The following is a 27,338-nucleotide window of genomic DNA, read 5'->3' on the forward strand; positions in this document are numbered from 1 at the left end:
CGCTGTAAATTACATCCAATTTGCCGGTGATGCGATTTATCTGCATACTTTGAGTAACAGGGCTCACAAAATAAATTTAGCTCACAGAATGGAGGAGTTCGGAAATTCCACAGTTTCTCAGACGGTTCCTCTAGAATTCCTTCCCTAGGTTGAAAATTCTATACCTTAAGAATATAATCTCCGCGCATAACTATTTAGAAAATTATCTAATATCATATCGAACGATTTCTAATCGTTCCCGTATCTTTTGCACGATTCGTAGTTTTTGAAAGCCGCACCGTAAAATTATAATTTCCGAATCGATTGCGCTTTATCCAGTGCGCAAAACCCTCAACGATTGTTTCATGGGCGGGCGAAACTCTGTGGAAAGTCGGTAACAGCTTATTTCACGCGCAACGTATAATAATTGTCGTCAGAGCCAATTACAATTCTGTTTTCATTAGCTTCGGTACTTGTAACTCTAATAGCCGTACACGCTGTTCTAATCCTTTGTTCCCGCTAAGCCACTTTGAGCGGCGAACTGACTGAACTGAAGTCGAACTTTTGGACAGTGTTTACTGTATGTAATATAGTTGCATTACACGAATCTCCAAGATAACAATGAACAAACTCTCATCTTCAATGCCATAATTAAGTTTAATTACCCTTGAAACGTTCTGGGTAGACGGTATTTAATCATCGATTAAAATGGGTGCAAACAAAATTATCTGGATTTACTCTGCACCATCTAGGGATTTTAGGGAATCCGAGATTCTGCTCAGTCGGTTATATGAGATCTAGGGATTTTTACATTAGAAAATTTCTACGCTAGGAATTTTTACTTTTACGGAGTTTTTTGCACCATTTAGGGATTTTTGTGATTCGGTTATATGGGATTTAGGGATTTTTGTTTTCTAGGGATTCTCGACACCATGAAATTTCAACGCTAGGAATTTTTACTGTTTAGGGAGTTTTCTGCACCATCTAGGGATTTTTGTGATTCGGTTATATGGGATCTAGGGATTTTTGTTTTCTAGGGATTTTCTACACCATGAAATTTCTACGCTCGGAACTCTGACTATTTAGGGAGTTTTCAGTATCATCTAGGGATTTTTGTGATCGGTTTTCTGGGATTTAGGAATTTTTGTTTTCTAGGGACTTTTTGCACTAGAAAATTTCTACGCTAGGAATTATTACTATTTAGGGAGTTTTCAGTATCATCTAGGGATTTTTGTGATTAGGTTATATGGGATCTAGGGATTTTTGTTTTCTAGGGATTTTCTACACCATGAAATTTCTACGCTCGGAACTCTGACTATTTAGGGAGTTTTCAGTATCATCTAGGGATTTTTGTGATCGGTTTTCTGGGATTTAGGAATTTTTGTTTTCTAGGGACTTTTTGCACTAGAAAATTTCTACGCTAGGAATTATTACTATTTAGGGAGTTTTCAGTATCATCTAGGGATTTTTGTGATTAGGTTATATGGGATCTAGGGATTTTTGTTTTCTAGGGATTTTCTACACCATGAAATTTCAACGTTAGGAATTTTTACTGTTTAGGGAGTTTTCAGCATCATCTAGGGATTTTTGTGATCAGTTTTCTGGGATCTAGGGATTTATGCTTTTTAGGGATTTTCTACACCATGAAATGTCAACGCTAGGAATTTTTACTGTTTAGAGAGTTTTCAGTACCATCTAGGGATTTTGGTGATTCGGCTATATGGGATCTAGGGATTTTTGTTTTCTAAGGATTTTTTACACTACGAAATTTCTACGCTAGGAACTCTTACTATTTAGGGAATTTTCTGCACCATCTAGGGATTGTTGTGATTCGGTTTTGTGGAATCTAGGGATTTTCGAATGTAGTAATTTTTTGAGTCTTGTGTTTAGAATACGGAGACTTGGAGTCTGTGGTTCGAGGTCTATAGATTTTGGGCGTAGAGTTCTTTGATCTAGGTTTGAGAATATAGGGATTTTTGGAGCTAGGGAATTTTGTGTTTAAAGATTTTCAGATAGTGAATTTTAATGCTTTCGGGATCTGCGGTTTTTGGACATGAAGTTTCATGATTTATGTGTTATCCTAAGTATTTTAGGATGTAGGGAATTTTTAGGTCCATGTAACTTTGAGATTTATGTTCCTTAAGGAAAAGAAGGAATCTCATATTTAATAAACAAGGAAAAACGTGCGAGGTAAAAATGCATTACAAGATCAGTTTGCGAAATTCAGTTAGAAAATTACAAACTGCAGAGCTGTTTTTTTTAAAGCGAATAAAAAACCGCGAAACGATGACATAAACACTTGTTAAATTTTAATGCCTCGCAGCGTAGATTCCGTAGAAGAAAATGTACGATATCGGGAACACGAGAAATGGTCGATTTTAGCGGTAGACTGCAGAATTTTCAGAACAAAAATGGGTTTTATATATTACAGCGAATTGTACGTCGCGACGGTGTTACAACAGATAGTTGGTAGTTATCGGGGTACATTTCTCATCGCGTTTTTGTACGTCGGACATCGAGTTCCGAGGGTCGGGGTTGCACTTAATCCTAATATGGAAATATGTATGTCCCGCGATCCGCAAGCCGACGATTAATGCGAATAAATCGATTTTTGGCGTTAGACGTAGAACGGTTGCCGCCAAATCCTGGAAACCACGCCAAGTGACGGAAACACGAGAATTCCATCTGGATTTACTAAGATCAGTGCCATTTAATGTGGAGCTCGATAAATCCCTTAAAAGCCGGCGGTCCGCGAGAAGACGTCGCATTACAATTTTCCACGGGGAAGGAGAACGTCTGCGAGTAGACGCGGACAAATCTGCAAATGCAACGCTTCAGGTGCCAAATGCTTTCCTCCTATAACCGTGAGTAACTGTCTCCTCCATATTTGCCGTCCTACATTCAACTCGATCCGGTAAAATGGACACGCGCGATTGGAATCTGCGTAAACTAGTCATTTTCATGAAGACACATTCGGAACGATCGATTTTAATGTATACGTGAACATATTTTAGATCGAACCTTTAGAACGAGGACGCTTTAAGGAAATTGAATCGCAGGCATGTTAGAGTATTAAAATCATTCGGAAAATTTGTGCATCGAAACTGCGGATTGTTCCGCTAAACTATGCAAATCTATTCTTGAATCTATTACTTTGTTTTCCACGTGTCGTTCTCACTTTAATTTTAGAGAACTATTGGCTCATTCAAATCTTTTCGACATCATCATCTTTTCTCTAATCAAAATATGTTGTAGTTCACGTGAAATTAGGAGGGGTTTAAGTCATCATTTTACCGGTTTCGAATTTGTTAAAAAATAACAAGCCTTCAAATTTTGCAGTATTTACCCATTTTTACGAAAACTGGCTTTACTTACGAATTTTTTTCTTAGAAACTACTCAACCGATTTAGCTAAATTATTTTTTGTTTTATTCATGAAGGATTGTGCTATTTTAAAATATTTTTTGTGGCTTTGTCCATCTGCTTTATAATAATCAAAAATTTTAACGAAAACTAGTCAGAAGAAGACTAGTTGCGACACACCCTGTATTAATTTATAAACAGGCTTCACTCACGAATTTTTTTCTCCGAAACTACTCGACCGATTTAGCTAAATTCTTTCTTGTTTTATTCAAGAAGAATTGTGCTATTTTAAAATATTTTTTGTGGTTTTGTCCATCTGTTTTATAATAACGAAAAATTTTAAGGAAAACTAGTCAGAAGAAGACTAGTTGTGACACACCCTGTATTAATTTATAAACAGGCTTCACTCACGAATTTTTTTCTCCGAAACTACTCGACCGACTTAGCTAAATTCTTTCTTGTTTTATTCAAGAAGAATTGTGCTATTTTAAAATATTTTTTGTGGTTTTATCCATCTGCTTTATAATAATGAAAAATTTTAAGGAAAACCAGTCAGAAGAAGACTAGTTGTGACACACCATGTATTAATTTATAAACAGGCTTCACTTACGAATTTTTTTTCTAGGAAACTACTTAACCGATTTAGCTAAATTATTTTTTGTTTTATTCACGAAGAATTGAGCTATTTTAAAATATTTTTTTTAACTCCGTCAATTTCGTATGGAATGTCGAAAAATTTTAACAAATTCTTTTTTTGAACCATACTGCTAAAATCATTTATAGAGCAAGACTGATCCTACAATTTTCTAAGCAGTCAAATCACTAATTGCTGCAAAGTTGAGACAAATAAGGAATATTGAAATATTAGGTGTATTTTGAATTTGAAAATGTGCAAATTATTCATGACGCACCGAAGTGCGTCAAGATACGATATTATAAGTCGAAGGGTTAATACAGTCACTCTATAATCAATCTCTATTCCTATCACCACTATGTAACATTTACTATGAACAGAACATTAATATTTCAGCATCCTGTAATAGCGATATTAACCCTCTGCACTCGAAGATATTTTTCCTGCAACAACAACTATAAAATTGTCTAATTAAAAACAAATTCCTTCAAGGTTATGAGTCCCAACAATTTCCAGTCTGTCTGTTTTACCACATCTATCACATGTGTTTTATAAAATTAGCTAAAAATTGCATATTTCAAATACTGACCACTCAGCATCTCCTTCCGAATGCAAGGGTTAAGCAATAATTCAAGTACTTAAAGTTCTAAAGACAATTTGACGTAAGCCGCTATCAATCGCATTTCCCTTAAATACAAAAGACGCCGAGAAGAGCATAACGGAATCGAGTTGGTTATTTGCTGAACTGCTCGGCGAGCACGATTTGATCCGAGTTCGTTGTTCAGGATCGTTTCGATGGGAGCGGTGGTTGCTTGTTTACGATTTCCATAATTCCGCGCCCTTCGTCCGCGGCAGGCTCTAAAGAGCCAATATCGAGCAAAGTAGGTGTGTACTTTAATTACTAGAGATAATTACGTCGTCACCGGGTTGGCTGAGGGATGGGAGGTTTACTATGATAACAGAGTATCCAATATCCTGGTGAGTTACGTAGCTAGCACGACACAACCCCCGGTGTATATGTATTCCGCACGAACGGCACCCCCCTTTTACTACGGCGGTCTATGTATTTACTATCGTATGCACGCCAGCACATGTCAGTTGGTCGCGTTTGACCCCCATCCGTGATTAATATAATTACCCTACCGATTATTGTCTTACGGATGGTGCAGTTAACCGCGGAGGTACAAGACCGACATCCGATGGTACTTCAAACGTGAATTACACGTTCCGTGCTGGACATATAGGCATCTAGGGACTGATGTCCGATGTTGGAGATATCGGTATCTAGGGATGTGGCGTTGGTGGACACATTCGTGTGTGGATAGGTGGATACACGATGGGGATCGGTGGATACACAAGGTATAGGGATTTGGGTGGATGTGGATTTGGGAGTATTGGGAGTTAGGATATTGGAATCTAGGGAGGTTGGATTCTATGGATATTGAGATCTAGGGATACTGGGGTTTATGGATACAGGAATTTGAGAGAATAGGGATTTAGGTGGATATGGATTTGAGAGAATAGGGATTTGGGTGGATATGGATTTGAGAGAATAGGGATTTGGGTGAATATGGATTTGAGAGTATAGGGATTTGGGTGGATGTGGATCTGAGAGTATAAGGATTTGGGTGGATGTGGATTTGGGAGTATTGGGAGTAGGATATTGGGATCTAGAGATGTTGGATTCTACAAATATTGAAATCTAGGAATATTGGGGTCTACGGATACATGAATTTGAGAGTATAGGAATTTCGGTAAGTACATAGATGTGAGAATATTGGACTCGGGATATTAGAATCTAGAAATATTAGAATCTTCAGTCATTGGAGTCTAGGATATGGGGGTCGAGAGATGTCGGTTCAAAGGATATCTGGACTTAGAGATACCAAGCTATTTGAATGTGGTAATATTGTGATCTAGAAGTATAGGTGTGTACTGCTATGTATAGGGGTGGACATAGGGTCCTATGTGTCATAGAGGTCCAGCAACATAGTGATCCACATGATGATGTATGCATGTGGAGATTTAGGGTATTTAGCTACCGCAGGACTCTGGATAGGCTTGACCTATAGGACAATTGTCCAGAATGTGGTAATATTATGATCTAGAAGTATAGGTGTGTACTGCTAAGTATAGGTGTGGACATAGGTCCTATGTGTCATAGAGGTCCAGCAACATAGTGATCCACATGCTGATGTATGCATGTGGAGATTTAGGGTATTTAGCTACCGCAGTACTCTGGAGGTCCACATATCAAGGATCCAATAATCTAAGAATAAAGAGCATCAGGATCAGTTTAATCAATCCTTATGAACGTTCCAAACGATCTAGAATGTAGAAACATGTTACAGAAATAAACTCCAAGTTCACAAATGACCACATGTCCCCCAAATTGTCCTATAGGCTTGTCTCACGCGTAAACATCCGGACCTTCTGCTTACTGCTTGATCAAAGTCTTTGATCTTTTTCTGCTTACTTGAGTAGAACAACTTTTATCATTTTCATGTACCTGAACAATTGTCCTATAGGCTTGTCCAGATACCTAAAAATGATCAAAGCTCAAGGAAAAGATCAAAGATTTTGATCGAGCAGTAACCAAAAGGTGCAGACGTTCACACGTGACACATTGATCGAAGCCATGCATCATAAGCAGCTTTCACCGGGTCGTAATTACCGCAACCAGAGACTACGATAGCGTTGACAAGAGAAGATCGGTCACGTAGCAGGGAGTAAGAATGGCCGAGTATTCGGAGCTGATACGCGAACGAGGATGCACGCGTGCACGTGTGTCGTGCACGTATACGCGCGCGCACGTGTGTATTCCCGTATGCAACGATAGGACGAAAGCCACGGGGGTAGCACGTCGGAATAATTTATTTAGCTCGAGCAATGTAATAATGGTGGGGTCGCGCCGAGTGCAAACTGCAGAACGCGTTCATTACTACTTTAGTCGAAAGTGTATAGCGTGGACAAACCTGGAGGTCGGTGGTTTGAGGCTGCGCGGGTGGAGACGTTCATACATGGTGTTTCATAAGAAATGAACAATATTACGGGGGAGTTCACAGAGATTCATGGTGACGATTCGTTGATTATCATTGCTAATGTACATTACGTTCTTCAGCTAACGGTGGCTGTACAAGTTAGGGTTAGGTTACATAGGGTTGTAACAGGTTATTTGTTAATTAACGAGGTTAAGTATGTGGACACTCTTGTTATGGTATTACTTCATTATTCCTTTAGGGTTTCATTGATATTGGTCCAATCTCCTACTAGGTTACTATACTAATTATAGCATTATTTATAGTATGAATACTATTGCATTACCACTTTACTTATTTGTTAATTAACGAGGTTGAACTTTAAGTATGTGAACTCTCTTGTTATGGTATTACTTCATTATTCCTTTAGGGTTTCATCGATACTGGTCCAATCCCCTACTAGGTTACTATACTAATTATAGTATTATTTATAGTATGAATACTATTGCATTACCACTTTACTCCTTCACTGTTTTATTATTCTGCTGTTACTACTTCCTTATTCATTCTGTTGTTACTATTTCATTATTACTGTTCCATGTTTCAGCATACTGCTCAGCTACTTCCTGCTCACTTCATATTACTATTTCACTTTCTCTGTATGCTATTATACTACTGCAGCACTATTTCACTTTTATTCGACCATAATGGCAATGATACTATAAAATAGTAGGACATATAGATACTATGGCAATGAATAATAGGATAATGATACTATGGCACCATTTTTTAAATTTAGGAATTTTAAAGGTTTGACTAACTTTAAGAACCTCCAGCTTCATTTTCAAGTTCATGCTATTTTTCAAAGTCGAAAGCGAATAATAGTCTCGTACTCAAGACATGAATGTCAAATAAAAATTGTGTTAACACATAATTTATTTCTCCAATAAACAATGTATAAAAAGAGCAGTTCCAAGATTTACTTCAAGCACACAAAAATGAACGAGCTCCTTTCTCACAAGAGAGTGCACCCCATAGTTTAAGAAACGACCCTCTCCAATGAAACAGCTTGTACATACAAACTGGTTAACATTGTACCGGATCACTGAGTCACAATGTGCGGTTCACCAGACGGATATTATACACCAGCGTTACCTGTACCAACTGCAACCCTTGAAACTCGAGACCATAACGTTCGATCGCCATTTTTAACTGTTTTTATCGATAGTATAATAAAAGTGCCTTCTAGGGAAACAAGGGTCCAGTTGAAACGTATGTTGTTCAGGGAAAGTGAGAAACTCGTCGCGATTGTTAGTTACGAGGTAGTGATGGGTTTGGGAGGAGTCTCCAGGGACAAGTTCGGAAATTGGAGACGATCGCAAGCTGCAACGCTCGCTGCAACCCTTCGGGACCTTTCGATCAATTCATTTTTTGCGGGGAGTGGTGTACGACGTTTAACGACACAATTGTATTCGTTTACACGTTGTAATCGTTTAACGACATAGGACATTTTTCACTAGGATAGATTTTATGATTTAATGCACTTGTTTATGGCCATCTTGTTTTTTTGGGGCGGTCTGGTTTTTTGGGGAGCATCTGGATTTTTTGGGGCCATCTTGGTTTTTGGCGGCCATCTTGGTTTTGGCGGCCATCTTGGTTCTTGACGGCCATCTTGGTTCTTGGCGGCCATCTTTGTTCTGGGCCGCCATCTTGGTTCTTGGCGGCCATCTTGATTCTGGGCCGCCATCTTGGTTTTTGACGGCCATCTTGGTTCTTAGTGGCCATCTTGCTTATTGACGGCCATCATGATTCTTGACGGCCATCTTGGTTCTTGACGGCCATCTTGGTTTTTGGCGGCCATCTTGGTTCTTGAAGGCCATCATGATTCCTGACGACCATCTTGTTTCTTGACGGCCATCATACTTTTTGACGGCCATCTTGTTTCTTGCCGGCCATCTTCTTGTGTCAAACACCTTCCATTCGACTTTATCAAACATTTACTTATTGCCGTCTAAAAATACCTGACTAATAAATAAAATACTGAGTTATTCCTTGCACAGTAATTTTGACAGAGAAATATACAACAATAACAATAGAGAAACATCATACATAATAATCAATTATTGCAAACAAAAAAGATGTAACAAAAAGTAAATTACAAGTTCGTGTCCTACATAAGAGCCTATAAAAATATCGCAAATTCGTAGAAACTCCGTTAATATCGTGAATTCTCATTACCGATTTCCTCCATAAACCAGCAACGTCAACAAATTCGTTGGAACGAAAAATCCAAGGAGGATGACAAACGCGCGCCGCGTAGCGCAAAGCGGAAATATTTCAGCGCGATGGGCCGAGGTAAAAAGCTTAATACAAATGTATCATCCAGGTTGTTATCGCTTTTGTCGGGCGGCGAGTATATCAAGAACGCGGATAGGAGAAAATGAAAGGAAGAAAGAGGTTGTATCGTATTTCTGGCGGATTTTGTTCTAATCACGTCCGGTAACTTAAACGCGACACCGTGATTTCGCGAGCGGCGGTTGCGACCGAGACAAAAGGGATGAAAATGGACGGGGGGAAAAAAAAAGAAATAGATTTATTTTTCTTTCTGCGCCGGTGGACTGTTCTGTCCTCGTAGATCTTCCTCTTTTATCCTCCCTATAGCGCGGCTAGAAATACGGTCGTAGCCCGCCACGATATTTATAACTTCGACTCATTTTCCCTCATTGCTCGGAACAGGGACTCGGATAAATAATTGTTTTTAACTGAAGTTTTATTGTTACCCCCTGTAAACGGCTGGGACGTAAGGACCGGGCTAAATGAATTTATGGAAAAAAACAACAAGTTGGAAATTCGATGCTGAATTGCTGGATGCTCGTTTATTAGACCGTGTGTATTTGAAGAAGTCGTTACGCTTTTACGGCGACACGCTTCCGGTCGGAATTGTTTCGGGTCGTTTAATACGCCGTACTATGTTTACGACGTTCGAAATTTTCTTTCAGCTCTAGTTTTTAAAATCTATCATTCCTCTTTCTTCGCGAAAATAGAGGTTGCAGGGGTGGAGGGCTTTTATTGCCCGATGGGCCATGTTGACTTTTAGTTTAAGTGCGAATGTCGGTGTTATAGTTCTTGTTATCGTGTTAACTTTAAATCTAATTGTCGCAGGTCTGTATTATGGTACTTGTTAATTTTAACTTTGAATCTAATTGATGCAACACCCTTGCAGTGGGCTTTTGCAGGAGAGAGGGTGAAGTCTAACCCTCAACGTACATGCGTTCTGTTTAATATCAGATTTAATATCAGATGTCTTGTATAATATATCTTGTTATAAAAGTGTTGTATAATATATTTTGTTATATAAGTCTTGTATAACATATCTTCTTATATAAGTCTTGTATAATATATCTTGCTATATAAGTCTTGTATAACATATCTTGTTATATAAATCTTGCATAATATATCTTGTTATATAAATCTTGCATAATATATCTTGTTATATAAGTCTTGCATAATATATCTTGTTATATAAATCTTGCATAATATATCTTGTTATATAAATCTTGCATAATATATCTTGTTATATAAGTCTTGCATAATATATCTTGTTATATAAGTCTTGTATAATATATCTTGCTATATAAGTCTTGTATAACATATCTTGTTATATAAATCTTGCATAATATATCTTGTTATATAAATCTTGCATAATATATCTTGTTATATAAGTCTTGCATAATATATCTTGTTATATAAGTCTTGCATAATATATCTTGTTATATAAGTCTTGCATAATATATCTTGTTATATAAGTCTTGTATAATATATCTTGTTATATAAATCTTGCATAATATATCTTGTTATATAAATCTTGCATAATATATCTTCTTATATAAGTCTTGTATAATATATCTTGCTATATAAGTCTTGTATAACATATCTTGTTATATAAATCTTGCATAATATATCTTGTTATATAAGTCTTGTATAATATATCTTGCTATATAAGTCTTGTATAACATATCTTGTTATATAAATCTTGCATAATATGTCTTGTTATATAAGTCTTGTATAATATATCTTGCTATATAAGTCTTGTATAACATATCTTATTATATAAATCTTGCATAATATGTCTTGTTATATAAGTCTTGTATAATATATCCTGTTATATAAATCTTGCATAATATCTCTTGTTATATAAATCTTGCATAATATATGTTGTTATATAAATCTTGCATAATATGTATATCTTGTTATATAAATCTTGCATAATATGTATATCTTGTTATATAAATCTTGCATAATATATCTTGTTATATAAATCTTGCATAATACATTTTTTTATATAAATCTTGCATAACATATCTTGCTATAACACATCTTCATTACCTTTAAACTCAAAATATTTACCCCGTCATAAATTCTCACGATCTCAAAGTAAACAAAAATACAAGAACTCATATACAAAGTCCTCAAATACGTATCTGGCCAATATTTTCACAGAAACTCGCGCCGTCCAGCGATAAAATAATTAATAATTTAAATTTCCAATGACCGTGCTTGAAATATCAAACAAATACGCTATAAAGAAGGGTATGAAAAGCACGAGAAATATTTTTACAACAAAATGTCTCCAGACAAAATCATTACATCTTACATACAATTCTATAACAAACCACATACAGCAAACCTACATGTCATTCATCTTCTTCTAAAACCTTTCCCCAAAAAAAGACCTTTCTTCCGTTTGCCTCCAATCTAATCGAAGCTAAATTTTGCTTAATTAGTACCCGATTAACGGTACGTATTTACATTGGCGACGTTCCTTAAAAATAAATCAGGATGTCGAATGTCTGGATCGAGTCGAACAGGGTGCAGCGGGTATTAACGATGTAAACGATAATGTAGAACATTGTCCTGTGATTCTGTACCATGTTCATTTGCATGGAGCTTAATGCGGCTGCCGATCGTTGTTTTGCTGTACTGTAGACAATGAATTTCAAATCAATTTATGCGAGTACGATCACAACCTTCGTGTAACTCATTCGCGCTTACTCTGTAAACCATCGATGTTCATTCTGCTAATCAACTGGTACATTGTCGGTCGATGAATCGTTTCTTTCGGTGAATCTTTCGTCTTTCAAGATGGAAGGTGGAAGGTTTTTAGTGGGTTCAGTAGGTTTAGTAGGTTCAGTAGGTTTAGTAGGTTCAGTAAGTTTAGTAGGTTCTTTATAGCAGTTTATATTCTGTATTGAAGCAATGGAGAAATGTTTTTGTACCATTTTGTGTAACTTTAGGGTTAGTTACATTTGAGTGTAGCTAACTTTAGAAATAGAGGTTAGGTTGAAATCAAAGAGGTTACCTTAACCTAACTTTTGAACTTACAAAATTTCTGGTTCTCAGAGTTTTTAATTTTTGTATTTGAATTGTTCAAGTATTACATTTAAAAATTTTCAAGCTTTTAAATATTATTATTATCATATCCCTAGATTCAAAAATTTCAAAATTCTCAAATACTTAGATGTACAAGTCTAAAAATAATTAGAGCTTAAAATCCCTAGATTTACAGAGCCCAAAATTCCCTAGATTCCTATATTTCCTAGATTCATATATTCAAAACCAAATTTGTCAAATATGGGATCACCAAATCCTTAGATTACCAAATACCTATATTATCAAATTCCTAGAGTACCGAATTCCTAGATTACCAAATTCCTATATTATAAAATCTCTAGATTATCGAATTCCTATATTACCAAATCCCTAGATTACCGAATTCCTAGATTACTAACTCCCTAGATTACCGAATTCCTAGATTACCGAATCCCTAGATTACAAAATTCGTATATTATCAAATCCCTAGATTACCGAATTCCTAGATTACCGAATTCCTAGATTACCGAATTCCTAGTTTACTAAATCCCTAGATTACCGAATTCCTAGATTACCGAATTCCTAGTTTGCTAAATCCCTAGATTACCGAATTACTATATTACCGAATTCTTAGATTACCGAATCCCTAGATTACAAAATTCCTATATTACCAAATCCCTAGATTACCGAATTACTATATTACCGAATTCCTAGATTACCGAATTCCTTGATTACCAAATCCCTAGATTACCGAATTACTATATTACCGAATTCCTAGATTACCGAATCCCTAGATTACAAAATTCCTATATTACCAAATCCCTAGATCACCGAATTCCAAGATTACCGAATTCCTATATTACCAAATCCCTAGATGACCTAATTCCTAGATTACCAAATTCCTATATCACCGAATCCCTAGATCACCGAATTCCTATATTACAAAATCCCTAGATTACCGAATCCCTAGATTACAAAATCCGAATATTACCAAATCCCCAGATTATCGAATCTTTATATTCTCCACTCCCTATACCCCAACATTTCTAAATTACCAAATCCCTATATTCCCCACTCCCTATCTCAAAATTATATCCCTAAAATTCCTGCATCTCCAAATCTCTCGACATCCATCTTCTCACATCTCTAAACCCCTAAAAACCCTCCTACTCCCAAATCCCAAAATTTCTAATTCCCTCGAACTAAAAATCTTGAAAGAAACCCCCAAATTTCCAAATCCCTAAATCACCCCTTTCCACATCAATGCGAAACGTCGATCGCCTTAAAAGAGAGAATTCATAAGCAGCCCGAAAAATGTGTAAATTAACGAGAGGACGATTTGCAGAAAGTAGGTGAAATCGAGAGAGAGAGGCCGTATACCGAAAGGCATAGAGATACCGAATGTAAATATTACATCGAGGGTAACATGCTTAAGCGTCGTTCTCCGATAGAACGTGTCGGGTTTAAAGCACGTCGATCCTTCAGCGGATCACGGTTTGTGCATTCGAAAAAGGGGGGCATCGAGAAAACTCGAAAAATCTGAGAAGGCTAGCATACCCGGTGTCGTTCGTCGCCGCGTCATCGGCACAGGGAATCCTCGAATTTCATTATTCAGATGAGCATCGTTCCGTGACTGATCGATCGCGAGGCAAAGTGAGTGCAGAATTACATGAATAATCTATGTCGCACTGAGTGCCGGATCCTCCTCTTTCGGGCTTTCAGACCATATAACCTTTGAGCCAATTCATCCACTTCCGCCAGAGCGCGCCACTTCCTTCGCGTACACCCCGTCGCCTTTTCCCGCCCGATCCTTTTCCCCTTTTCCCTTTGGCACATCATTTTATCTTATACGTGTGTGTACACACGTGATTCACCATGCCAAAAACTCCTGATCGTTCACGTTCATTTCATATTCCAACACGGTCATGAGCGTGAGTTGAAAATTTCACTGTGTATCTACTTTATAAAGGGGGGTCACGCGTTCCACGCGGGGTTTAAAGACACTTACCCCTTTTGCTAACATTTCACCTTTGGGGATCCGCGGATCGGGTTCACAAATTTTACGGATTCGATTATTATCGAGATGACACATTTTTGTCAGAGGAAGTTTTCGAGGGGACTATTGCGTGGGCTTGCAAATTTTAGTGAGTTGTCATTTTTTAAATTTGGGGAAATTGGAAGTTGGAAAAGTGAAAAGTGGGAAATTGGGAAATTGAGTAATTGAGAAATAGGAAATTGGTGGAATGAGAAATTTGAGGCTTGAGAAATTGGGGAGATGAGAAATTTAAAGGTTGAGACATTGAGAAAATGGGAAAACTGTAGCTTGAGAAATTGGGGAAATGGGAAATATGAAGCTTGAGAAATTGAGGGAATGGGAAATTTGAAGCTTGAGAAATTGGGGAAGTAGGAAATCTGAAGATTGAGAAATTGGGAAATGGGAAATTGGGGAAATAGGAAATTGGGGAATGGGAAATTGGGCAATGTGGAATTGGAGACATGGAAAATTGGGAAATGTGGAATTGGGAAAATGAGAAATTAGGAAAATGGGGAATTTAATGCTTCAGAAATTAGGGAAATGGGAAATCTGAAGCTTGAGAAATTGGGAAATGGGAAATCTGGAGCTTGAGAAATTGGGGAAATGGGAAGTTTGAAGCTTGAGAAATTGGGGAAATGGGAAATAGGAAATTGGGGGATGGGAAATTGGGAAATGTGGAATTGGAGACATGGAAAATTGGGAAATGTGGAATTGCGGAAATGAGAAATTAGGAAAATGGGAAATTTAAAGCTTGAGAAATTAGGGAAATGGGAAATCTGAAGCTTGAGAAATTGGGAAATGGGAAATCTGGTGCTTGAGAAATTGGGGAAATGGGAAATCTAAAGCTTGAGAAATTGGGGAAATGGGAAATTGGGGAAATAGGCAATTGGGGAATGGGAAATTGGGAAATGTGGAATTGGGAAAATGAGAAATTAGGAAAATGGGAAATTTAAAGCTTGAGAAATTAGGGAAATGGGAAATCTGAAGCTTAAGATGTTGGGAAATGGGAAATCTGGTGCTTGAGAAATTGGGGGAATGGAAAATCTGAAGATTGAGAAATTGGGAAATGGGAAATTGGGGAAATGGGAAGTTGGGGAAATGGGAAGTTGGAGAAATGGGAAATTGGAGAAATGGGAAATTTAAAGCTTGTGAAATTGGGGAAATGGGAAATTTGAAGCTTGAGAAATTGGGGGAGTGGAAAATTTGAAGCTTGAGAAATTATGAAACTGGGAAATTGTAAAACTGAGAAACTGGAAAACTGGAAAAATAGGAAAATGGGAAATTGGGAAAATAGGAAATTTGAAGCTGGAAAAATTGCAAAAATGTGGAATTAGGATTATTCTTGCAACCGCCTGTACCGCTCACAAAAATAAAAAATACACAAAGGAATAAAAACTTGTACTCTTTCACGATTTTGATCGCGCACAGAGCTCAGACGGCAATGTGCAGCGATATAAAATACGCGAGAACAAAATCCAATATACGTGGACGGAAAAAGTGCGGGCGTGTAACGCGAGCACACGCAGAATAGGAAGCGTGTTCGTGCCGCAAGAATCAAAAACACCTGCGTGCGAATTACGAGGTGACTGGTATATCGCGATATCAAGTCAGAAATACGGGCGTGCACGTAAATTACGCGTTTAATATGTAAACGAGCCACATCGATCACAAAAATCGAGACGCGTTCGCTTATGCTTGATAATATATCAGATTCGGAACGCATGGGAAATGATCGTACATTTCCCTAGGAAACTTTTCATAGATCTAATCGGTTGCTGGGGTAAGAAATATACTGTGTGATTCGTTTGTTATTGAGTGGGTTAATCTTCTGTGGTAATTAATTTTTGCAAAATTTCCAAATGGCTAATCATATAAGCTTCCAAGCCTCTAAATGCCTAAATCTCTGAATTTTCAAATTTCCAAATCTACAAACTCATAGATCTTCAAATCTCCAAATCCACAAATCTCCAAACCTCCAAATCTACAAATCTCCCAAGTTCCAAATTTCCCAAGTTCCAAATCTCCCAAGTTCCAAATCTTCCAAGTTCCAAATCTCTCAAGTTCCAAATTTCCCAAGTTCCAAACCTCCCAAGTTCCAAATCTCCCAAGTTCCAACTCTCCCAAGTTCCAAATCTCCCAAGTTCCAAATCTCCCAAGTTCCAAATCTCCCAAGTTCCAAATTTCCCAAGTTCCAAATCTCCCAAGTTCCAAATCACTCAAGTTCCAAATCTCCCAAGTTCCAAATCTCTCAAGTTCCAAATTTCCCAAGTTCCAAACCTCCCAAGTTCCAAATCTCCCAAGTTCCAAATTTCCCAAGTTCCAAATCTCCCAAATCCCAAATCTCCCAAATCCCAAATTTCCCAAATCCCAACTCCTCCAAATCCCAACTCCTCCAAATCCCTACTCCTCCAAATCCCTACTCCTCCAAATCCCTACTCCTCCAAATCCCAACTCCTCCAAATCCCAAATCTCCAAATCCCAAATCTCCCAAACCCCCAAATCCTCAAACCCCCAAATATCCCAAACCCCCAACCCCCAAATATCCCAAACCCCCAACCCCCAAACCTCCACAACCCCAAAACTTACACCTAAAAATCCCTAAATCAGAAATCCCTACATCTCAACACCCGTAAATATTTAGATCAGAATAAAACGGCACCCCTCTAAAGCGATTCGAAGATCGCGTTTGAAGGTTCGAGGCACGTTTGCCTGTAGCCGGTCAAGCGTGCGTTCCCAATTCCGCGACTCTTTTCAGGAAGCAAGTGTCGGCTCGCAATCTGTACAGTTTCCTCGGCCAGCGAACGGCTTAAGCACATCGCGTTCCTTTCCTACGTTGGATTATAGTTGTTACCGGAGAAAATTGGAAAGGAGCCGGATCTAATCTCTTCTAACAAAGTGGTCGTTCGCGTGCTACGCGTGCCTCCGTCGCTCTAATCTTAATTTTACTCCGCCGGATCGTTTCCGATGTTTTTAGCCTTCTTTTTCCCCTCGGTCTAATAGTCCCGCTACGGATACGCGTGCAGGGAACCGATTTTTATGAGATATAAGGACATTTGCTGATGCTTCTGTTGAAGGCGAGGAGATCCGCGGACGAATAAAGTGTCTAATTATGTACAAAACAGAAAAACTATTTATTCAAGAACGACTACAAAATTACAGTCAAATTACGTGAGGAAAATTAGAGAACGAAATTGAATCGAAACATGCGAGTACAAGAAGAAATGTTCGCATATTTCGATACAGGTTCGCATATTTCAAGTATTTTATTAGGTAATGTAATATCAGAATTCAGAGTATCAAACTGATGCTCCAAACGTGGAAAATTACTGCTATTTGTACAACTAATAATATATGTGGACATATAGTGTTCTATGTCTGACCACATACTGCCACTTCTACTGCGACACTCAACTAGGTCTCAAATAAAATATATTGGCTCATCATTTGTTATTATTAAGTACACTCACTACACGTATCTTATAATGCAATAATAATACTATGCATATGTGTAGTACATGTAATTTATAAACATAGTGAAGCAATAGTAGCAATCAATAAGTTCCACGTCATACATGACGTTTAAATTGCCATATGAATCCATCACTAGGATTATTAAGAATTTCTTCACTTCAAGCTTAAGGGGGGCAATACCTTTAGACAGATGAAAATAAGCTGATATTTGTGAATTTTTTTTGTGGGACACCTTTGTTTTGCATTTTCGAAATTTCAGGTATATTTTATTATAATTATTGCCTATTACAGAATATTTTCTGTTTTGCAAAATATTTAAAAATGCCGGAATTATGACAATCCTTTCTGGAAGTGTTTTGGCGCGTCTCGTGAATCGTGGGTTCTAGCTTTAGATACATTGATCTGAAGCAAGTTTGCAGACAATGTTTCGAAAATTCACAGTTAGATAAACCTCAAACATGTGCAAAATATGTAAAATTGAAGAAATGGCTTTCAAAGGAAAACTTTGAATTTTATTGAAAATTTTTGCAATGTTTTGCAATAAAAAGGACTTTAATGTTCAATTTATTTCATACATTCAGGTTCATATGTTAGATAGTATTGTCATGTATGTGTGGAAAAAATTTAAGCGCGATTGATAAACTAGTTTTTGAGTTATCAGCCACGGCAATTTTAAGAACGTAGTTTTGAGAAAAACGCGTTTAAAGTTTCAGTCCTCCGCACTGAACGCGTGTATACCCGCGGCGCTAATCGGCCATAACTTCAAAAGGGCTTCGTATTTCACTTGAAAATTTTCAGACAATATTTTTAAGATGTTACACTAACATTTTATAGAAAAAAATTTTGTAATTTTTTAAGATTCTAAAGGTATTGCCCCCCTTAAGCTGCAGACAAACTCCCCGTTATATGGCCCTTTTCCCTACTTCTGCACCCACCCATTTCAATGTGACTCCGCACTACCAATCGGAGAACTTGTTCGAAAATTTCGAATGTGACCTAAATCATGATTGTTGCGAGACTTTATCGAAATCATGCTCGCGACTAGAGCACGGACGAAGAGTTTCATTGCCCCGCGGGACCGGCTATAAAACCTTGTTGCTACTTCGTCCTTGGAAATGGGCAGTGGCCGAGCAAATGGTTATTACACCGTGAAACGGTGGAACCCGGAGGACTTATCGTACCGAGGGGAGCCGCAGAATAAGTTGAACCCTGCGCGAGACACCAAGGGATTCCGCGCGAAGAAATAAGCTTTCTCGGTTACATCCGCTTTTCCTTTTTAATTACCGCTCTGATCCGTTTAAGGACCGGCATTCTGCGGTCCCCGTAAAAACAGAATAAAGCGAGAGAAGAAATATTTTCCGTTGCGACGTGTCCAATTCGCGATCGCGATTAAATTGCTACGATTAAATTAATATCGAACCCCCTGTCCGGGGTAGGACGAACGCGACTCATAATTAAACTTTCCATCGATTCGGGGTCGAACGTATGAAACTGCGTCGCGGATATTTGTTTCGAGCGAAGTTTACTCGGATCATTATTAGCTGTTTGCCGTTTGCGTATAATTAAATACACGCCATTTTTACCGTATTTATCGCAAACATTTATCAGCCGCTCGGGGCCTCTGTATAATTGAATGGACTTTCAAAAGACACCGTGGAATATCCGTGCGACGTTTCAGGAATGTTCAAAAGCATACCTTGCTCAGGAATGAAAGGGAAATATAGAAACTTTAAACCTGTACTTTGAACAGCGTAAATGAGCTTACGATAACGCGTACGTAAAAATCGATACCTAATTAATATAAAAGTCATTAGGCGAATGTTAAAATAAAATTCGTGCAAGTGAATTAGCTCTCTGTGAATTTGTACGGGCGTATAAATCAACCTCCGTTATAGAAGGAAAAAGGTAGCACTAAATTGCATATATATGTATAGGTACATATATAACTGTACGAATTATCCATCAGCACCGGTATTGATATTCAAATTGGCCGCATCAACGGCACGACCGAATTTCCAAGTGTAATTTATAAAACGCGGATAACCCGCAATTCCCTGAACCGACCATGTTAACGCGAATTCGCGCCGCTGCTCATCAACGATAACGCTGTTTCCCAAGGAAATGACCCCATAGTTCCGGTTGTATTCCATCCGATACGCTTACTTTATCTCTGCTAACGTTCCATCAGCGTCGCCGTTCTCTGCTGGACGAAATTAAGTTTGCCCGCACTTTGATGTTGCGCCTAATAAGCCCCGAGTACGCCGCTTTTGTTACTCGGCCGAAAATGCGAGCGGACGAGGAGCGGACAAGAATGGACCGTGAACGGACTGGTTGCGGGCCGATCGAGTTACACGAATTCCCTATATTATAAATTCCGAAGTTCCCAATCTCTGGACTTTGTACTTCTGGACATGAATTTTACTTTCACACTCTCATTGTCTAATTTGTGCTTAAAAATTAATTCTATTATGTTATGACACCTCAAGAAAGATAATAATAATTATTACAAGTGATATGATAACCCTAAATACCTTTCGTGCAAAGTTCAACTGTGTTTCATGTAACGAAACCAAGTGTCCGGATACTTATGGACGGTTGCATAGATAAACGCATAAAAACGTATTAAAAGGTTAATAGAAGCAAAGCGATGTTATCGAAAAATTTCGGTGAACAATGCATGTATCGGGGATATCGTATATTCGATTATATCTATTTCCCATCGGTCTGTGGAATTTAAAACAACGGGAACGATATCGCGTTTCGAGACACGTTATTGTCAGGAATGAAAAGTCTCCGGTGTTTCGTTCGATCTAGCGAAAGCGTGCGGAAAAATCGGTCTATCAGTATCGAGATAGGCGCGATTTTGTTTCCCTGGATGCAGCTGCGACCGGACGTGTGACTCCTATTTCATACTTATCGCGTAGCCAAGAAGAATCGCTATCATTTATTCGATCGACGCCATACTATCGATCATGCTCCTCCTGTGGCTTTTCACTTTTTCTTTTCCCATTATCGAATCTCTCGTTTGTTATCTACTTGTTCCTTCCAGTGAAAGAAGTACTTCCTCGACGGCGGATACCACCAGTCGTGGGGTAACATGGACTTGGAAATCTGGAGATTTAGGACGTTCGAGAATATGGGGATCGAATGTACAGGGTGTCTCACAACTAGGGTAGGTCCCTGAAATGAGGGCTGACGCGATTCTGAATAAGATTTCCCTTTGCAGAAATGGGATTTGAAGCTTCGTTTTTGAATTATTAAGGAAAAACACGGCAGTGAGTACGCATGCGCAGACGCGAGATAGCTATGAGCCTAGTGTCTGCGCATGCGTATTCCTCGCGCTCTGATTGGTCCGTGTTTTTCCTTAATAATTCGAAAACGAAGCTTCAGATTGAATTTTTGCAAAGGGAAAAGCTGTTCAGAATCTCAAAACCCATCACCCAAAGAGAGTTACACTACTTGTGAGACACCCTGTATATCATTATGTCTCAGATTCCATAGATTTTATACTCTAAAGCTTTATATTCTTAAATGTCTAGACCCTTCAACCCTATATCCCTAGACTCCGTCCGACCCAACCCCAGAATACATAAAACCCAAAAATTTATATATTTTATACCCTAAAGCCTTAAACTCTTCAACCCCATAAATCCCCAAATCCCCAGATCCCAAAATATCGATATTTAAACGCTAAAATTTGTATGTCGTCTGAAAGCATACACCGGTGCAGCACATAAAAGTATCCATTTCTCGGGGAAAGAAATTTAAGAGAATTTCTGCACCATTCCCCTTGTTTAATATTTTGGTGCCGTAACAGCTACGATCTCGCTTTTCCTCTACCTCCTTATGGCACCGTGAACGCCGCTCTGTTTTTCTTGTACTTGGAATGGTCACCGGATCCGAATGTCCGGCGGTAAAGCATCGTGCTTTTGATAAACAATCCGGTGTTTGTTTGCTTTGAAAACTGCAGTCGTATACCGTTTACGTATCGGCGTCGCTGTCGCGTTACGCTGAATTTCATCGCGAAAACAACGATTTTACTGGTGAAATTGTACCGATCGATCGGAGAACGTCTTCTATTCGTTTCCGGTTCGACCGATTTCCGGAATCGTTCATGGAAAAAGTTCGTGCGTGATAAGCGAGTGCGAAGTTGATAATAAAAGCTGTGAATTGGATGCCGGGTGTTAATGGCGTAGAGTTTGCTTACGGCCATCTTGTTTAACCTATAATTTTGTAGGCAGTTGCGTCCACTACCTTCACAGCATTGAAGCTTCCACTACCTTACACTACCTAATTATTGCTTTAATGTTAAAACAAAGAATGTTTGAATGTCAGGTATATTTGCCATTAAGCAATCTTCCATACAGATTATTGAACCTAAAACTGCAGTGAAAGTACGAGTCTGCTTCACCACAATCCAACTGTAGTCACGTGACATGTAGGTAAGAATGTCCCGACACTTCTGGTCTTCGCACCTTCGGACCTGCGAACTTATGGCCCTAACATTGATAAAGCATCGATAGCTCAACTCTCCAATTCCCAAATATCCAGCATTCGAATCCACACTCGCTTCGAATCGCAGCAGCAAAAACCGCTGTACACCTTATCCCTTTTTCGCTGTCCGTTCCATCAGGACTCGCGGGCGGGCCTGTCGGTCGGCCGACTGTGTAAATGACAAGAGAGCGACGGACATTAATCTTTCGCGCTATCCAGCTGATGAAGTGGCAATTTCCTCCTGATAGTAAGAGGAAATAGGATCTGCAGACCAGTTGATCAAACCCTGAACAGTAACCTCTCGGCTTCTCCGGTGTTCCCTACCACTGGCGCCTCAGTTATCCAATGGCTATACTGCATTCGCCAATCGATGGTGCACTGTATGCACCCGCTCCCACTTCTCCGTTGCACATGCATACACACGGATGCACACACGTTGGCCGGTGCATGTGGTGTTCGGGCAACAGAGAGGATCGTATAGCCACGGGATGGAAAGTGCCCCGGAGTGGATTCGGTTCTCTGTGTCTGATTCGACCCATCCCATTCCGTTCTATCGCGTTTCGGCTAAGGAGCCGCGCCAAGCTCATCCCCTGAAAGAAGATGATCGTTTAGAGGATACTCAGGCGCCGGCTAATGCTTGCCTTTTATTAGCGTCGATTGGCATTAGAACGAAGTCTTGGGAAACTTGGACCCCTACTTATACGGTGCGCGCGGAATGACCGGGGTCTTGGGAAATGATTAGGGAGATATTGGGATGTTGGTATGTTATAGGGGTGGTGTGTAGGAATATTGGGCATTGGGATATTGGGATGTGGGGATATTGGCATGTGGGGTTATTAGGATGTGGGGATTTTAGGATGTGGGGGTATTGGGATGTGGGGGTATTGGGATGTGGGGATATTGGGATGTGGGGATATTGGGATGTGGGGATATGGGGATATGGGGATATTGGGATATAGGGGTGGAGTATAGGAATATTGGGATATGTGGAATTCGTATATATAGAATTGGAATATGTGGAATTGGGATATGTACATTTGGCATATGTGGAATTGGGGATATGTGGATTTGGCATATGTGAAATTAGGATATGTGGATTTGGCATATGTAGAATTGGGATATGTGGAATTGGGATATGTACATTTGGCATATGTGGAATTGGGGATATGTGGATTTGGCATATGTGAAATTAGGATATGTGGATTTGGCATATGTAGAATTGGGATATGTGGAATTGGGATATGTGGATTTGGCATATGTGAAATTAGGATATGTGGATTTGGCATATGTAAAATTAGGATATGTGGATTTGGCATATGTAGAATTGGGATATGTGGAATTGGGATATGTGGAATTGGGATATGTGGAATTAGGATATGTGGATTTGCCATATGTGGAATTGGGGATATGTGGAATTGGGATATGTGGATTTGGCATATGTGGAATTGGGGATATGTGGAATTGGGATATGTAGATTTGGGATATATGGATTTGGCATATGTGGACTTGGCATATGTGAAAATTGGGATGTGTGGAATTGGTATATGTCGAATTACAATATGTGAAAGTAAGGACCCATATCTAAGAGTGATACATAGATCTTTTAAAATACACATTCCAAACACCTTTCCTCCAAACAAAATACAACACTCCTCACCACACATTACTCCCAATCCCCACATATCGTGCTAATCAAAACCCACTAACGTTACCCAAAAATGAAGATACAGTATTATAAAGGGAATAAATCCGAACTACGACCAAAACCATTTTCCAACGACGAAGACGAACGAGAATAGGTGAAATATGATTTGGAAGCGTTAGAAGATTTAAGTTTGCAACGTTGAGTACGGATGAGGAATGATGGCCAGTGGATTCGACGCGCGACACGTTCTACGCGGCACACGTTCCAGACTTTTAATTAACTCGCGAGCATGATAATGGCCGACCGCTGCAGCATGGCCGCTTTAGAAGCGTTTCGGCTAACATATTGAAATTTGGCTACAAATTATCGCTGTCGGTGAACGCGTTGAGACTTCATATCACGACTCGATATTTATGGGTCGTAATGATTCAATTAGAATTTCAATAATACCTCGATTTCGAGCCAATTACGTCATTTAATTGCGCTTGAACATTTTAACTAATTTATAAAATAAGGAGTTATTAATAAAATGTACTGCAACAGTGTGGACTATTGGACAAATATATTTTTCAGTCATTCCAAGTAAATAAATGAAAATATATTCAACCAATAAGATCCAAGAGAAATGTGAGCCACTCGACGCAGGACAAAGGGTTAATAGAAACACTGGTGGATAGAAAAGTAGTGAAAATGTATCCAGCGTGACAGGATCTTCAGAATTGCTGAAGATATTAATGGTATTTTAATGACCATCCCCGTCAACGTGTAAATTTATTCGACCGCGGTTTTATTATAATACGAATCTCTGGAATATAAATTCATTTCTGGATATTATAGATGACCACAATCCATCATTCTCCCGCTACAAATTTGCTGACCTAACGTTACAAATGCCTAATGCCTAAATTTTTAAGTTTCAAGGTTCAAAATTTCTTAATTCCTAACTTTATGGATCCACAAACTACTCCTCAGTTATAGATCCTCCATTGTTCACTTCGTAGATTCTCAATTCTTCAAATTCTCAGCTTCTCATAGATCTACGAATCCCCGAAGTACCGCTGATCTGGAAGTACCAAAAGCTCAATGATCAGAAGCTTCTCTGAAAGTTCTAAAATCCAAAATTCCATAGATCCTGGAGTTGCAAGTTCTTGAAATTTCAATTGCCAAAAGTTCCCAACTCTGAATGTCTTCAAATCTGAAAGTTCCAAAAATCCCAAAGTCCATAGATCCTGGAGTTGCAACCTCGAAATTTCAATTGCCAAAAGTTCCCAACTCTAAATGTCTTAAAATTTGAAAGTTCTAAAATCCCAAAGTCCATAGATCCTGGAGTTGCAACCTCGAAATTTCAATTGCCAAAAGTTCCCAACTCTAAATGTCTTAAAATTTGAAAGTTCTAAAATCCCAAAGTCCATAGATCCTCGAGTTGCAACCTCGAAATTTCAATTGCCAAAAGTTGCAAACTCTGAATGTCTTAAAATCTGAAAGTTCTAAAATCCAAAATTCCACAGATCCTGGAGTTGCAAGCTCTTGAAATTTCAATTGCCAAAAGTTCCAAACTCTGAATGTCTTAAAATCTAAAAGTTCCAAAAATCCCAAAGTCCATAGATCCTCGAGTTGCAACCTCGAAATTTCAATTGCCAAAAGTTCCAACCTCTAAATGTCTTAAAATCTGAAAGTTCCAAAACTCCCAAAGTCGCAAACTGTCCAAATCCACTAATATCCACGGACCACAAATCAGCATCCACCCGAAACTCTCCAGTCCCCATTAACAGTATATGAAAGTAACATTGCACGAGAGTATACCTGAAGCCCGTGTTCCCTCCGAGCGATAATTTCGGAAGCTTTCGAAGGAGATTGCCGATAACTGTAGGTCACAGAGCCCGGCAAGATCGATGATAGCAAAAACATCGGTAGGTGCCGAAGGTTTTTTCGCGGGTTCGTCTTTCCTATTTCCTTCCTTCCTTCCTTCCGTTCTTGCTATCCGAGAAACGTGTCGATGGTGCTTAAAGAACAATATTTTCGCTGGATCTCTATAACCGACGGAATACGTTTATCGAATTCCCAACTTCATTCCGCTGTTCATCCGTTTGAAGTTTCCCTCGGCGTCTGGGCGGCAGAATTCTGTACACCGGCACGCTCGGCTATAAAGTAAAGCCAACGGAAAAATAACTTTCTTCTTTCTTCTGGTTCTTTCTGCGAGATCAGGCAAAGAACATCGGTCCGGCCAAACGGATACCGTCGGTTCTTTCTATTAAAGAGGTATCCAGCAGGCATTCCGGGGCTTTCCACGCCACCCAATTATGGCCACTTGGTGGCTCCATTATCCGCCGATTGTTCCCCTTCAAAGAACGCGTTACTCCCCCCAGGCTACAACGATGGAAACGTTCTATTTTTTACAATGCTCTTTATTAAGCTGACACAGCAACGGTTCGCGGATATTATTCCGTTCGACGAGTAGCTCGATGAAAACGCGTCAGGAAGTAGCGGGTGGTAAATAGTGGCTGGTTTAATCTAATTGGGATAAATAATACCCCCTGTGTATCGACGATCGTTTCCACGTTCAATGTTCACCCTTTTTTATCCTCTCTATAAACATCTCGATTATACGATGCTGTTGCCTTCAGTTTGCGTTACTTTCCTCTTACCGGCTTGCGGAAAAAAGGATACTTTGTAATCCCTTGCAGTTTGCTTTCTGGAACCTGCTTTATTGTTCCGTAGATCCAATTATTTCGAGGGACAGGAAATTATTAGGTTATTGATATTTATTGGGGAAACTTTAGATTCGTGCTTTGAGGTTAATATTGTTGGGTTGATGACATTTGGAGATTCAGGGGCTCGAGGATTCAGAGAGGCATGGGCAATTGGAGTAACAGGAAATTTGGGGAAATATGGAATTGGGGAGACGTGGAATTGGGGAAATGAGGAATTGGGGAAATGTGGAATTGAGGAAGCGTGGAATTGGGGAAGTGGTAAATTGGGAAATGTGGAATTAGGAAAATATGGAAATTTGGAAATGTGGAAGTGGGGAAATGGGGAATTGGGAGATGTGGAGTTGGGGAAATGTGGAATTGGGGAAATGGTAAATTGGGAAATGTGGAATTAGGAAAATATGGAAATTGGGAAATGTGGAATTGGGGAAATAGGAAATTGGGAATTGTGGAATTGTGGAATTGGGGAAATGGAAAATTGGGAAATGTGGAGTTGGGGAAATGTGGAATTGGGGAAAAGTGGAATTGGGGAAATGGTAAATTAGGAAATGTGGGATTGGTGAAATGGGAAATTGGTAATTGTGGAATTGGGGAAATGGAGAGCTGGGATAAATGGAATTGGGGAAATGGTAAATTAGGAAATGTGGAATTGGTGAAATGGG

General features: G+C 38.9%; 1 protein-coding gene across 4 annotated transcripts in view; it reads left to right on the plus strand.

The window, feature by feature from the left end:
- The window catches only part of LOC100883369 (protein turtle homolog B), a 613,440-nt gene that overhangs the window by 1,433 nt on the left and 584,669 nt on the right, over positions 1-27,338 (plus strand). For 3 of the 4 annotated variants that reach the window (XM_076536156.1, XM_076536160.1, XM_076536159.1), the window contains exon 3: positions 2,601-2,843. The gene's annotated coding sequence lies outside the window, so the exon portion shown is untranslated. The remainder of the gene's footprint in view (positions 1-2,600; positions 2,844-27,338) is intronic. The other variant, XM_076536157.1, reaches the window with a different exon arrangement.

This window comes from Megachile rotundata, chromosome 10 (genome assembly GCF_050947335.1).
Source record: "Megachile rotundata isolate GNS110a chromosome 10, iyMegRotu1, whole genome shotgun sequence".
NCBI lineage: Eukaryota > Metazoa > Arthropoda > Insecta > Hymenoptera > Megachilidae > Megachile > Megachile rotundata.